The sequence below is a fragment of the Lissotriton helveticus genome, chromosome 3_1, assembly GCF_964261635.1.
Source record: "Lissotriton helveticus chromosome 3_1, aLisHel1.1, whole genome shotgun sequence".
In the NCBI taxonomy this organism is placed as follows: Eukaryota; Metazoa; Chordata; class Amphibia; order Caudata; family Salamandridae; genus Lissotriton; species Lissotriton helveticus.
The window spans coordinates 439,463,895-439,477,574 of NC_136061.1; the positions used below are offsets into that span (position 1 = coordinate 439,463,895).

The 13,680-nt window shown below is 42.9% G+C and overlaps 1 protein-coding gene across 1 annotated transcript in view; it reads right to left on the reverse strand.

Moving 5' to 3' along the window:
- ADAM23 (ADAM metallopeptidase domain 23) overlaps positions 1 to 13,680 on the reverse strand; it is a 748,300-nt gene that overhangs the window by 250,466 nt on the left and 484,154 nt on the right. The window lies entirely within an intron of this gene.

Sequence of the window (13,680 nt, forward strand, 5' to 3'; positions counted from 1 at the left end):
ATGTCATCAATGAATGCGAACAAGGAAATAAAATTATCATTAGGATGAGTTACAAAATCATTATTATAAAAGTTAATAATGCACAATTTCATTCTATTAAAATACTTAATAGCCATAAAACAGTTACCTAAAGTAGGGATCAATTTAGTTTGGACCCCAGGTTTTATTTTGGACCAAATGGATAGACCCCCACTAGGCCTACCCATGTGGGAGGGGGTGGCTTTTATATTGTAACAACAGAAGCCCTCCATTGATGGTGACATTATACACCAAGTTTCTTGCAGCATCAATATATCGCAATTATTGTCGACCCAATTTAGCCATTCTGGAATTTTTAATTTCGATTTTAGACCTGCTATATTCCAACTTACAACTGATAATTCGGAATCCAGGATCTTTCGTTTTGAAATCAAAATTTTTTGACTCGTAACCGGTCGAGGCAAAGGTTGAGGCAAATATTGGGGAACAACCTGAGATTCAGAAGTTGGCGACAGAGATGGTACAACAGAGTTAGGCAGAGATGGTCAATCTTGCAAGTCTAAGTCCGACAAAGGTGCAAATCTATTGAACATATTAAGAGGAAATGGGGCCGGTTGGAATTGCATAGACGGTGGCTGAAAGTACATAGATGAAGGGTGAAAGTGCATTGGTTGAGGTAGTGGTTGTGGTAAAAATTGCACAGGAGGAGGCCGTGGGTGTCTTGCCATTTGTCTGTAGAAATAACTCAGAGGTAGCATGGTTACAACAGTAGAAATGGCAGAGCAATTACTGTTTCTATGAAGAAGGTTTCTCACAGTCCCTGGGTTCTGAAAATTAAGAACTATGCAGTCGCCTTCTTTATCTTTAGTTAAGGGACCAATCCACGACACCCTACGTGCCGATAAAATCTCTCTAGAGATATCATAACCAACGCCTTTATGTTTAGTCAGCCAATCTATGCATTTGTTTCTTAATTGCACCCAAGATTCCCCCTGGCTCTCCCTCAGCTGTGGTACACCTGCAAGAACCAAAACAAAGGGACAAGCATCTGGAGGCAGGTGTAATGCCGGCCCTTGATGCTTAATCGATTTGTTTGACCCTTGTTTACCAATACCCTCAATATTACTTACAACAGTCGATCTCAACGCTGTCGCCGGTTGGGTAGAACCATTCTTACAATTCGGAGCAGTGTTGGTATAGTTGGTAATGAGGGAGGTTGTAGTTTTTCTGGGAGCAGGTGTAGGGGTAGGCCTAATAGTCAAATCTGATTTTGTTGAATGTGGCCCTCCATCAATGGGTCTTAGTGGAACTGTAGGTAACACAGTAGGCAGCGGTAAAGTTCCGGGGTTACTCAGAACCCCGCCCAGGAGAATAGAAGTTTCCTGTTTCTTTGCAGACAGAGTGTTATTTACAGATTCCAGTTCTTTTATAAGACGATCGGCCCTAATTTGGTCCAAAACAACAGACCCCTTCTTTTTTGTTTCTCCGTTTTTGACCAAATTGTCAAGTCTATCAAGTCTTTTAAAAACATTATTAAACTGACTGATCATTTGCTTTTCTATCCGATTAAAAATAGTATCCACTATAGTTTCTATAAGGTTCACATTCTGTCTTGAAAGATTGTAGTTATCTCCCATTAATGTTGTTTGGGTCCAGACAGTGTTAGAACTCTCACTCGAGTGAATAGTAGATGCGACGATAGTACTGCCCATATCTGCTTGATCTTCATCCTCCATAGGAACAATTTGCGTCCCTGTGGATTTCTGTTTATTCCACAAACTTTGGGGTGTGGGCTGATTCTTATGGGTTGACGGTTGTTTCCTTTTATTGGCACTTTGCTTAGTGGTGCCTCTTTTGCGTTTTTCACCTCCCGGTTTATTGCTACTAAGTTCTAAACTGTCCAAGGTATGAACCTCATCAGATGAAGCTATTATGATAGTTGGAACATTTTCATTTTCATTTAGCGGGGCTACAGTAGGTGTAGATATATGTGCCGGTTTTAAGGCGACAACTGCCGGTGAAGAAGAGGCAGAGTCCTGTGCTATATAAGTGATGGTATTTTCGTCATCTAGGACAGTGGGCACATCGACAGGAAGATGTGACGGCTTAACAACAATAACTGCAGGGGTTATATGCGTATTCCCATAAGTACTACTTGTACTGTTTATTGTTACACTCGAATTAAAATTAGTGGAGAATGGACCCATAGAGAACCTCCTCTCAGTCTCCACAATCTCATTGAAGGCTGTATCTATCAATGTCTCAAAAGATGTGATGAGAGAGACGGAGGTATCAACACCCTGGGTGGAAACATCATTGTTATTGACAGCAGGCGTATGGTCGCCCATTTTCTTATCCAAGTACAGTGCTCACCTTAAAAGGGTACAACTTAGGGACGTGGCCCGCCCGGCCACTGCAGACCACTGACGGCCACAGACGGCCCGCCCTCTGCCCGGGCTCAGCCCGGCGTCGCCCGCGCGCGTCCCGCGACGCGGAGGGAGCGTCCAGTTTAAGTAGCGCCTCCGGGCGTAGAGCGTCAGGCAGCAGGAAGTGAGGAAGGTGGTCGCAAGGCTCCCTGGGAGCTGTAGTCTCTAGCCGCCTGCCGCGCGATGGAAGTATGCGGCGCGGCGAGACCACAGCGTCAGGACCCCAGGAGTGAGCGTGCGGCTGTGCTGCAGGTACGTGCTCCTCTCACGGAATTGAAGAATGCCCCCGCTCCACCGAGGGAGCGTCCAGTTTAAGTAGCGCCTCCGGGCGTAGAGCGTCAGGCAGCAGGAAGTGAGGAAGGTGGTCGCAAGGCTCCCTGGGAGCTGTAGTCTCTAGCCGCCTGCCGTGCGATGGAAGTATGCGGCGCGGCGAGACCACAGCGTCAGGACCCCAGGAGTGAGCGTGCGGCTGTGCTGCAGGTACGTGCTCCTCTCACGGAATTGAAGAATGCCCCCAAGGACCTGTTACAAGATGGATTTTAGTGTTAGAAATGGGAGGACACTGGTGATTTCCATATTATCCTCCCATACAGACCCCCAGCTAACCGTGCCCCAGATTAGTGTTGCTGAGGACTTCATCCATCTTGAAATTGCCCTGGTACATGACATTTGGACCTGTTTGCATAAGGTAAAAAGGAACTACTGAAAAAGTAGTTAGACCAGACCCTGGGAACCTTTATCATTGGTCTAAGATGGACTAGGACCAACAGTTTGGTGAACCCTCCAAATCTGGACCCACACTCCTTCCTCAGAACACTTTCTGGACCTGTGGAAGATCAGATAATTTTCTACTGTGTGTCAGTGACCTAAGAGGTGACCTAAAAGTTGGGAACCTCCTCCCTTTCGTACCCAGAACACAGAAGTGGACCCCAAGGTTCCATTGGCTGATCTCCTGTGTGACTAAACAGACAAAATGAGCTACAAGAGGCCTTTCCTTGGAAATCCCTAACTGATCAGTAACAACTGGACCTGGACTGGACTGTGCTGTTAGCCTCTGTCTGACACCCTTAGAGTCTCTAAGTGCCATCCCCTGAGGTCATGGGGACTTAGAAGTGTACACTTGGGTTGCTTAGGCACCAGAAAAATGTTTGAAAACATTTGAAAACTTTTCTTCCAAAGCTTCAGAGGGGCCTGCCGGAAAAAGAAGTTGACTGGCAGTTCCAGGACATCTAATTGAATGTCAACTTCATCCTATGTAAGTCTACCAGCATCTCTGAAAAATGAATACCCATGTGAACTGTTCTTTGAAAATGTTCTGTGCAAAATTTCCAATGCTCCGGAGGTCCAGCATGACCAACCTGCTTCAAGTATCCAGCCTTTGGTTATACGGTGACAGCAACATTTTCAGAGGCGACCTATTCAGGCAGGATTTTTTTCATAAAAAGTAGGAAAGTTTAATTCTGCATCAGGACTTAAAAGAAATGCCAATGCTTTTATAAAAAAAGTGACAAAGTCGCTTTCTGAATGTGGGATGTAGAAAAGTTTTTTACTTCTATATTTTCACCGAGTCCAATCCACTTGATGTATCCAACCAGGATGGCCTTAAATTGCTTCTGTGGCCTGGTCAACCAAGGCCATTGTCTATCATTGGTGCTTTGCCCTTCTTGGAGCCATTTTTTCTTAAAACGTAATACAAACCTATCTCTTGTGCTCCTTACTGGATTTTGTTTCTTTGGTCTGTTTTTACTCATATTTGTTTATTTTTATTTTACATTTTGGTGTGGAGTTTAATTGTGTTTTATGTGACTTTTTCAACTGTGTATACACTGCTTGTAAAATTTAAACCTTGTCTTTGAGTTAAGTCTGACTGCTCTGTGTCACATTTCCAAGGACATCTACCACAGTGAGATCGAGCAGTTGGTGTCCTGATCCTTTTAGGTGGACACTGGTTCACCCCAAAATCCACCTTACTACAAGTACCTTGAGTGATCTCTAGACATTCCACAACTCTTCAACGTCAACTGCTATGCTCCTTCTCCATCATCACTTACACCCCCATTCATTCCCAGTCATCATTCCACATTCTGCACACTCCCTCTGCAGATTCGTGGTCTCAGCAACTATTTAGAATTCAGAAAGGCTATTAAGACTTACCTTATCCCTGCATCTTAGTCCGTGTTTGTGCTATCTGCTATGTCATTCTTGCTTGGTATCAGCGCCGGGACGCCCCTTTGCTGGTGCAGTTTTAGCGCTTTATAAATCATAATAACATAACATAACATTCAATGGTTATGTTGCCCCACCCCCTAAGGATCATCTGGCCCCATCCACTCAGTCACAGCCTCCTTCCCTTTATTATTACCTGCCATCGCTTCCTGCTCCACTTTAATCTTACCCACCCCTCTTCACCATCTTGCCCAACTTCCATTAACATTATCAGTTCCTCTCCTGTTCATCCTTGCTATTGCTTCCCATTCCATCATCATTGTACCATGCCTTCTTGTCATCATCATTATCCTCGCCGTGCACCAACTGTTCATTCATTACCATCACTTCCCTCTGCCATTTTTCCTTCTATTCTCTCTTCATATCTTGCTCCAGCCCCTCTCTCCTATTATTTTCAGTCCCCAGTATTGTTCTGCCAACCAGTTCATGCACTCATACTTCCTACAAACTTGTTGCTTTAGCCTTGTAAAGTATAAAAGAAAGCCTCAAAGCTGTTATTCACATAGCCTGCAGCTAGTTTGTGGTAATGCTCTCACCCAATAATGTTACACTAATCTACACTACACATGAATATATATATAAAGTGTGGTTTTCATGATAAGGTTGACCATAGTTAAAGTAGGCCTCCGTTTAAATTATTCCGGCTAACACAGAGATGTTTCTTTAGCTGTTGTACAAACTTAATTTACCTTTAATGTACTCTATTCTCTTAATTAAACTTTCTGTGTGTATGTTTATCTGTACACTTTTCATGGTGTCTGCAACTGCACCAAGGACATGCTGACTGCAATTTATCATTCTGCTACAAGAAATCACTTGAAGGGCTAGCAAAAAAGACTTCCATTCCACCTACAAAATTACAAGAACATAATTCTCAAACCAACTGATAAAGGGGGCGGAATCGTGATTCAAGACTGAAATGACTATGATGTGGAAATTCACAAACAAATCACAGATGTGAAAAATTATAATAAATTGTCCTCCAATCCCTTGTCTGTGATAAAAACAGAAATACAGGGGTATATAACAAAAAAAAAGAATTTGAATATCTGAACGCAGAAAGCTCTCACACACCAGTTTTGTACACCTTGCCAAAGATTCACAAAAGTGTTACCAATCCACCAGGTCGTCCCATTCTATCTGGCTGTGGATCAGCTCTAGAACCCATTGGTTGATACATTGATTTCTTCATCAGGGATTTTGTTCCCATACAAGAGACCTTTGTGAGAGACAGTATGTTTATGATTAACTTGATTGACAATGTGCCCTTTAACACAGATACCGACTGGCTTGCTACGCTAGACATATCATCACTAAACACAAACATACCCCAAGTAGAGAGTATTGTGCTAATTGAAAAACTGTTGGGCACACAAGCTCAGCCTTCTCCAGTTCCTACTAGCTTTATTTTTTCTCTACTAAGAATTGCCTTGCAACACAACTACTTTGTGTCTAAAGGGAGCTATTACCAACAACGCACTGGAACTTTGATGGGAGCAGTTTTTGCTCCCAATCTGGCTAACATCTACATGGACTACATTGAACAAACATATGCCCTCGCCACACACAATGCATATCGTTCCTTTCAATGTTGGAAACAATATATTGATGATATTTTTCTAATCTGGTCTGGCCCCGAACGTAAGTTCCTTGATTTTGTAACACACCTCAACAACGTTCAAAAACATCTAACCTTCACAGCCACCATAAACAAATCAGAAATCGCATTCCTAGACTTATCTATCAAACATCAGGAAGGAGCACTGTACACTAGCCTATATTGAAAACCGACAGAAAGAATCACTCTCCTGTCCTACACCAGCAACCATCTCATGCCCTGAGAGATGGTTTACCTTCCAGCCAACTTCTACGCCTTCGTAAAAACTGTTCCCATAAAGAGGATTATATGGATAAGCGAAACTAGTGGCCGGGGGTTATCCCAACAAAATTGTAAAAAACTCCCTAAATCGTGCTTGGTTCTGTCCCGGGGAGGAATTACTCATCGCTAGAATCAAAACTTCACTTGACAAACTAATTTGTGTCACCACTTTTGGCATGTACACTAATAAGATCCGCAGTCTGATCAAAAAGAACTGGCCTTTTATAAAAACAAATATTGACTTCACAATTGAATCCCCCATGTTTGCTTTTAAACGTGTCTAAATTTCAAGAACCTACTAGTGCATTCGCCCAACCTAATCAGTACTAGACAAAATAGTCAGAACATTATAATTGGCCTGAGGTCTACCAGAAATAAAAGGGCACTTCAGATGTGGTAATTGTGTTGCCTGTACCCTTTCATTTGACATAGACGTTTTAAACATGGGAACGTCAAACAAAACCTTAATTCTTTTGCCAATTGTAATACACTTAATGTTGTTTACTGCATATGGTGCCCATGTCAATTACTTTATATTAGACAAACCCCACAACCTATCAAGACACGGATCTGCCAACATCGTAGCAGGAGAAGGTGTTCTGTACTTAATGCTCCATTGGTAACACACTACATTGAAAAGAAGCATTCAGCTGATGATCTGAAATGGCAATTTATTGACAAGGTAACCATTCCTGAAAGAGGAAGAGATCTGTCACAGATCCTACAAAGACTAGAATGCCAATAGATAGACTGCACCAATTCTATCACTCAAGGACTGAATACGTCTGAGGAATGGTGTGGTTTTGTAGCTACCTTATTGAACTGATTTCACAAATCTCTGATTGTCCTGTAATTCTGTGTAGCCACATAAGTAGTTCTCTCCCATTGTTGTCCACACATTTCGCTTGAACTAATGTTATGTGTACATTCAACTGGCTGTAATTATGATCCCTTTGTTACATGTATATATATGCTAATATGGGTTAACTCTGTTATCCCCGATACTTGGTTATATATAACTCCCTTACCACTTTTTCCCTCAGTGGACACTGCTCCTTTGAAGTCTACTAATGGACATAGAAAACATCCCCACAATCTACTGAGTGTAGTTCATTTTTTCTATCACTCCATTTTGTAAATTGTAATTGCAGATATGATCCTTGCTTTTGGCCCGCCTCTCGATTCCACCGTCTAAAGTGATCTTAAGTATTCCTCAAAGCCTAATTCTGCCATACTGGCATTCTACGTATACTGTTAAGCGATCGCAGAGAAGCACATGACTCGTGTACTCCTCCGTCATCCTTAGCAATGTCTGCCATGCCACACTGAACATGGCCAATACGGCATGTTTGAACTTCAATAATAAATACTGCAGCTGCTCGTTACTCCTTGTCATGTCACTTGTGGAGACGGACTCCGGCAGTTCTCTGTCTATTCTTTCCATTTACTGGAACACATTGTGAAGCTAACAAACGTGGCTACATGCTCCTTGGATACTAAAGGAATGCCTTGCTCCTGTGTATGGAATAAGACCCTCTTGACCTCTCCTTCAAATTTTTTAATTATTCTGTCAAATCACTGACTAAGCCTTCTTTTCCCCGTGCTTATTATTCCTTGCCATCTTTTTTAGATAATCATCTTTAAACACAAATTATCGTGTTCTCTACAATACGGCTACAGCTATTCATAACCAGTATGCCTACAAGACTGTCAGTCCCCCTTCCCCTCACTGGGGTAAGTCTCATTAAGAATGAATTAGGCATTATTGGCTTTTTGCAGCACCCCAAAGAGACCCACTTGTTGTTATTTTTATTCCTCCTTTCAACTAGTGAGCCCCACTCTCTTCCTTTTGGTGCACACCTCACTTTTTTGAGAGTGGACTCTTACTTTCAGGTACTCCCACCAGGTTAATAAGCAACACTTAAGCTCTCCTTACATACTCCTTTTTGGCCTTGCATTGACCCATTGGTTATCATTTTTCAGGTGTCCCTCCATGTTACATCCTGAAGAGACCCCGTATTGATGGTGGGGTCGAAAATCCGTTGACAAAATCCTAAAGCGAACCATTCCCCAGCCCCTACCATTGTACTAGAAGGCTGTGATTAATTACTGAATTTCCCCTGTGATGGATGGTTGTTGTATTCTTGAAACCTATTTGTATGTCACAAAATTTGTCACAAACATGATATATAGGTTCTTTGTTCACTTGGGGCACACTGGACTTGCTTTGCTTACTTTGAATAAAAGAAACAAATGGTGGACGAAATGATGGACACTGCAAACATTCACCCCCAGTCACAAGGATCTGGGTTAAATCCATCATTCTTTTGCTCACCACACCACCCCAGTTTGGAACCAGCCATATGCAAATCAGTCTTGACCCTTGTTCCTTGTGGGAACTGTCCAGATTGAACTACCAAGCCAAGTCCTCCCTGGACCAGAAACAAGCATCCTGGGACCGGTTTCAGGGCATCACCCTTCAGCAGACAGGCTAGCTTGAATCCAGTGGTGTAGTGAGCACGGGACCCACGTTTGGGCATACCCTTCCCACTTAGGGTGACATATGCAAAAGAAACAATTGATGGACGGAATGCTGGACAATGCAAACATTCAACCTCAGTCACAAGGATCTGGGTTAAATCCATAATTCTTTTGCTCACCACACCACCCCAGTTTGGACCCAGCCACATGCAAATCAGTATTGACCCTGTTCTTTATGGGAACAGTCCAGCCCAAAATTGCCAAGCCCGAATAGCGGCCCGAATAGCAGTCCCAGGATGCTTGTTTCTGTTTCATGGAAGACCTGGCTTGGCAGTTCGTTCTGGACTTTTCCCATGAGGCACAGGGTCAATACTGATTTGCAAATGGCTGAGTCTAATCTGGGGTGGCACAGGGTCAATACTGATTTGCAAATGGCTGAGTCTAATCTGGGGTGGCATGGTGAGCAAAAGAACAATATGTTTAACCTAGATCTCTTGACTGGGGGTGAATGTTTGATTATTCAGCATTCCATCCATCATTTGTTTGCGTAGCACTTTTCACCCTAAGTGGGATGGGAATACCCAGACATGGGTCCCTTGATCACTGTTTGGATTCAAGCTTGCCTGGCTGATGAAGGGTAATACCCAGAAACCAGTCTCAGGATGCTTGTTTCCGGTACAGGGAGGACCTGGCTTGGCAGTTCGGTCTGGACTGTTCCCATGAGGCACAGATCTCTTGACTGGGGATGCATGTATGATTTATTCAGCATTCCATCCAACATTTGTTTGTGTAGCACATTTTGCTTAATTTGAAGATGCATTTATATAAACAGTTTATATTCTGAATGACCTTGTTGTATATGGTTTTCTCCCTCTCGCTGACATCTCTCTATCCATGAATATTGCCATTGTGCTATTGATTACCACATATATCTTACATTGTCCACAGGAACCACTGTTTCTTGTCACATAATAGATACCCTGGTTCCATGTGAGTAGGCTGCCCCTTTTTTCCTTAAATGTGACTTTTAAAAAGTAGGCATTTTCTTGTTTAACCATTCTGTGTGCCTCTGCCTGTTTGTGTATTGACTGTCTGGTTTTGGAGTGACAGGGGTTGGGTATGTGCATTCTATCAGACAGCCACCGGGAAGGGGAGGGGGGTCTTTATGTGCCCTGCCTTTCCTGAATGAGTCGGGCTGGGCTGAATAGACCTGGCTGCGTTCTTAATAGTGGGAAGAGTTTTCACTAGCTCCTGAATAGACCTGGTCTGCCTTTAGATTGGTGGGAGGAAATTTTCCTTGCACCTGAATAGGGCCTGTCTTCTTTGCATAATGCTGTCTCCACCCCCTGTGGTCATACTGCACAGAACTGGTTTGGATTGGGCCCAGAGACCCTTGCACAAAGTGAACAAACACATTTTGGGGTATAAGTGTTAGACCTAAAACACGTGAACTTTACACTACTTCTGGAATCAAGAGGATACTTTGCCAAGGAGAAGAGCTGGAGAAACTGGAAGAGGAGTACTGCCCCTTTGCTGTGTGCTGTCTGGGGTCGACCTGCAATAGCTGTTTCTGCCACGGAAAGGACTTTGCTGTGTGCTGGGTCCCCCTGCTTGGGGAAGATATCCAGGGGCTTGAGTAGAGCTTGCCCCCTGTTCTGAAGTCTCAGGAACACAAAGACTTCACCCCCAGCTCCTCTGAACTTCCTTGCTGGTTGTTCTGACCTGCCAAGAGGTGCCTGTGTTGTGCCTCTGGAGGTTGTTCCTGCTGTTGGAAGCTGGAAAAGCAACACAACTACAACAAAATTGCTGCATTGCTCTTCTTGCTGCTGTTTTTCTGATGCAGCACCACTGTGCAAGAAGAATCTCCACGCATTGCTGCACTGCTGCAGAAACCAATGCAGCACCTGTCGCCGCTGCAAGAACCAACACATCCCAGATTTCAACGCATCGTATCTGTGTGGCAAGTTTTCCCGACAAATGACACGCGGAGCAGAACCATATAGGAATCGACACATCACTTCCCCCTACAGACAATTTTCGAAGCATCACTTCTCCTGCGTGCAGCAGAACTGTCTCATCACCTCCCCATGGTCTCAGAAACTGACTAATCTCTTTGTTTTCCGAAGCTTCCCATCTCTCCGGCTGCTTTGCCTTGTGGATTTTGTCGCAATTAGAGGTACTTTGAGAAAAATCACACATCTATAGTTTTCTATGGGCCAAGTTGTTGAAACCTTTTTAAATTCATATTCTTATTACATGTATGTTGGATTTTTGTTGTTTTGTTCTTGTTGAGTTTAGATAAACTCTGACTAGAAGCAAGGGTCCCTAATTGGACAAAGGTCCCTACCTCTGCTAACTAGAGACCCCCATTTCTACCAGGAAATCATAGGAATATAGTAAGGCACAGAAGTAGGCAAAGGAACGGGAAGGAGGTACAGAATGGAAGGTTGGGTAGGACTAAGAAGTGAGGAGCAAAAGAGTGAAAAGGGGGCGGGAGGAGGTGATTGTGAGGGAGATTAGTGAAAGGAAAAGGAAGGTTAGAGAGGAATAGAAACAGGAAAGAAAGAAAGGGTTACAATGAGTGGAAAAGGGGAGATAGAAACAGAATGGGAAAATGGAGATGCAGCAGGGAAAAGTGAGCATAAAAGAACCCAGATGTGGAAGAGAATGGAAAGGTGTAAAGGAATAAAGAAACGGGGGAAGGTTAGGGAATAAGGGAAGGCACGGAATGAGGGATGGATGCATGAAGGAATGTCAATTGTATGCAACCAATTTTCTCTGATTATATAAGGTATGCAACCAACATACAAAGGATGGTTGAGCTAGAAGACAGTGTCCTACATATTGTTTAAAAAAATATTGTTCCAATGAGCATACATTCTCTATTATTAACACCAATCAGATGATATTTTTTTGACAAAAAGTTTGGACTGAATCTTTTAGTCCGACAATATTTTGGTAATGATATTGTTTTACCATTTTGCCTAGGGCATTGACTGTTATGAATAGCCTTGAGGGGGTAAAGGGGGGCTTGCTAGCATAGGGGCTGTGGTGGGAATAGTATCATATTCGGGGTGTAGACTGCACACAGCTCCTGTTAGTCACATGGAGGTGGGGGCTGCATTGTGAAAAGGCGTACACTCACCCCAGTGCCACTAATCTGACTAGACCAATATTTAGCATGTTTATATGAGCTGTGTCAATGCCCTTCACCCACTACAATCCTGTGCCCTGTGGCACCTGAGGAAGAGGCTTGGTGTTCTACAGCAGTTGGCTCTGGGACTCAGAACCTCTAGCAACACGTCAGCACAATGTCACAGAAAACAGGCTGACTGGCCACCCTGTGCTATTATACTTGGCTCAACCTATGCTCCAAAATGTTATTACAAAGGAGAATATAGCAAGCAAACAAACCTAGACACTTTAAACATGCTTATTTCAAAGTGGAATACTCTTCTAAAACAGTTTCTATTGACTTAAGGCTTAAAATGAATGATAATGAACTGCAAGTGCTGCAACGTTTCAATTTTTGTGCCACACAATTTCCATTTTGTTTCCGCAAAATTTGACAAATCTATGCTGCAATATCCTGGTGGATTTGGAAATTGCTCTATTATTGATTAGTAGATGCTACACCTCGGTCCATGACTAAAGATTCATCCACTTGACTTCAGCTTGTACTTGAATTTGCACCAACAAACATCACAATGCAAAACCTGTTAGGCTGGAAAATGTGTGCATACAATTAACCCTGACTATGATTTGCTGTTGTGAAAATACAAGCACTGTTGATGTGACTTTCCCTGTTTCTTTTCACCAACATCACCTTGCTCTGCCTCCTCGCCACCCTCTCTCCTCTCATCATCCCCATATTAAGATGCTCCTTTTCCTGTTCATTGCCACCATCATCATCATGTCCAATCCCTCATTTGCATTCTCCTAAAACTGGCAGGTACAACCATTGTAATAAACAGCAAACTGTTGGGACCTCTAGTACTGGCCTGTGAAGGCAGCGGATGTATGACATTACAAGGCATGCATTTACATCGCATGCCTTTACAACGTAAGTATTACAACGCAGTCCATTACAACGCATAGTGCTTTGGGGTGCTGGATAGTGAATAGTTTAATTTACTATTTCAACTCCAGTCCCCGTGGACACTAGGGAAGGTTATTGGATAGTAAATTAACCTATTCCCTATCCTAGAGCGCACCCCAGAGCAATGCGTTGTAATAGTTTGCGTTGTAATGGTTGCGTTGTAAAGGCTCTACGATGTAAAAGTTGCGTTGTAAGTGTTGTTCACCGAAGGCAGCCAATATTGAGACAGTGGTGGTTGCCACTTTTCATACACGTGGTCATGTATTGGCTTTTTCAAATCCTTATTGAAGGTGTAATGTGCTTCCATGAAGCATGGCTTGCTGAACTATGAACATTTATCACCTTCTCTAACTCAAGCCCTATGGGCCATGTGTATTAACACATTTTCGAATAGAAACAGAATGGGTAAAAACCTTTGGCCCTATGAATCTAACAATAATCCTAAAGATAACGAAATGAAACCTCAAACTAATTTTAAAAAACAGCCCCGGTTGAAAAATGCATTATGAGGTTCGTTTCATAAAGTTCATTTTTCTATATTCTATGTTTTGCTTGACATCATAATCAATGATGTTGTTTTAAAATGAACA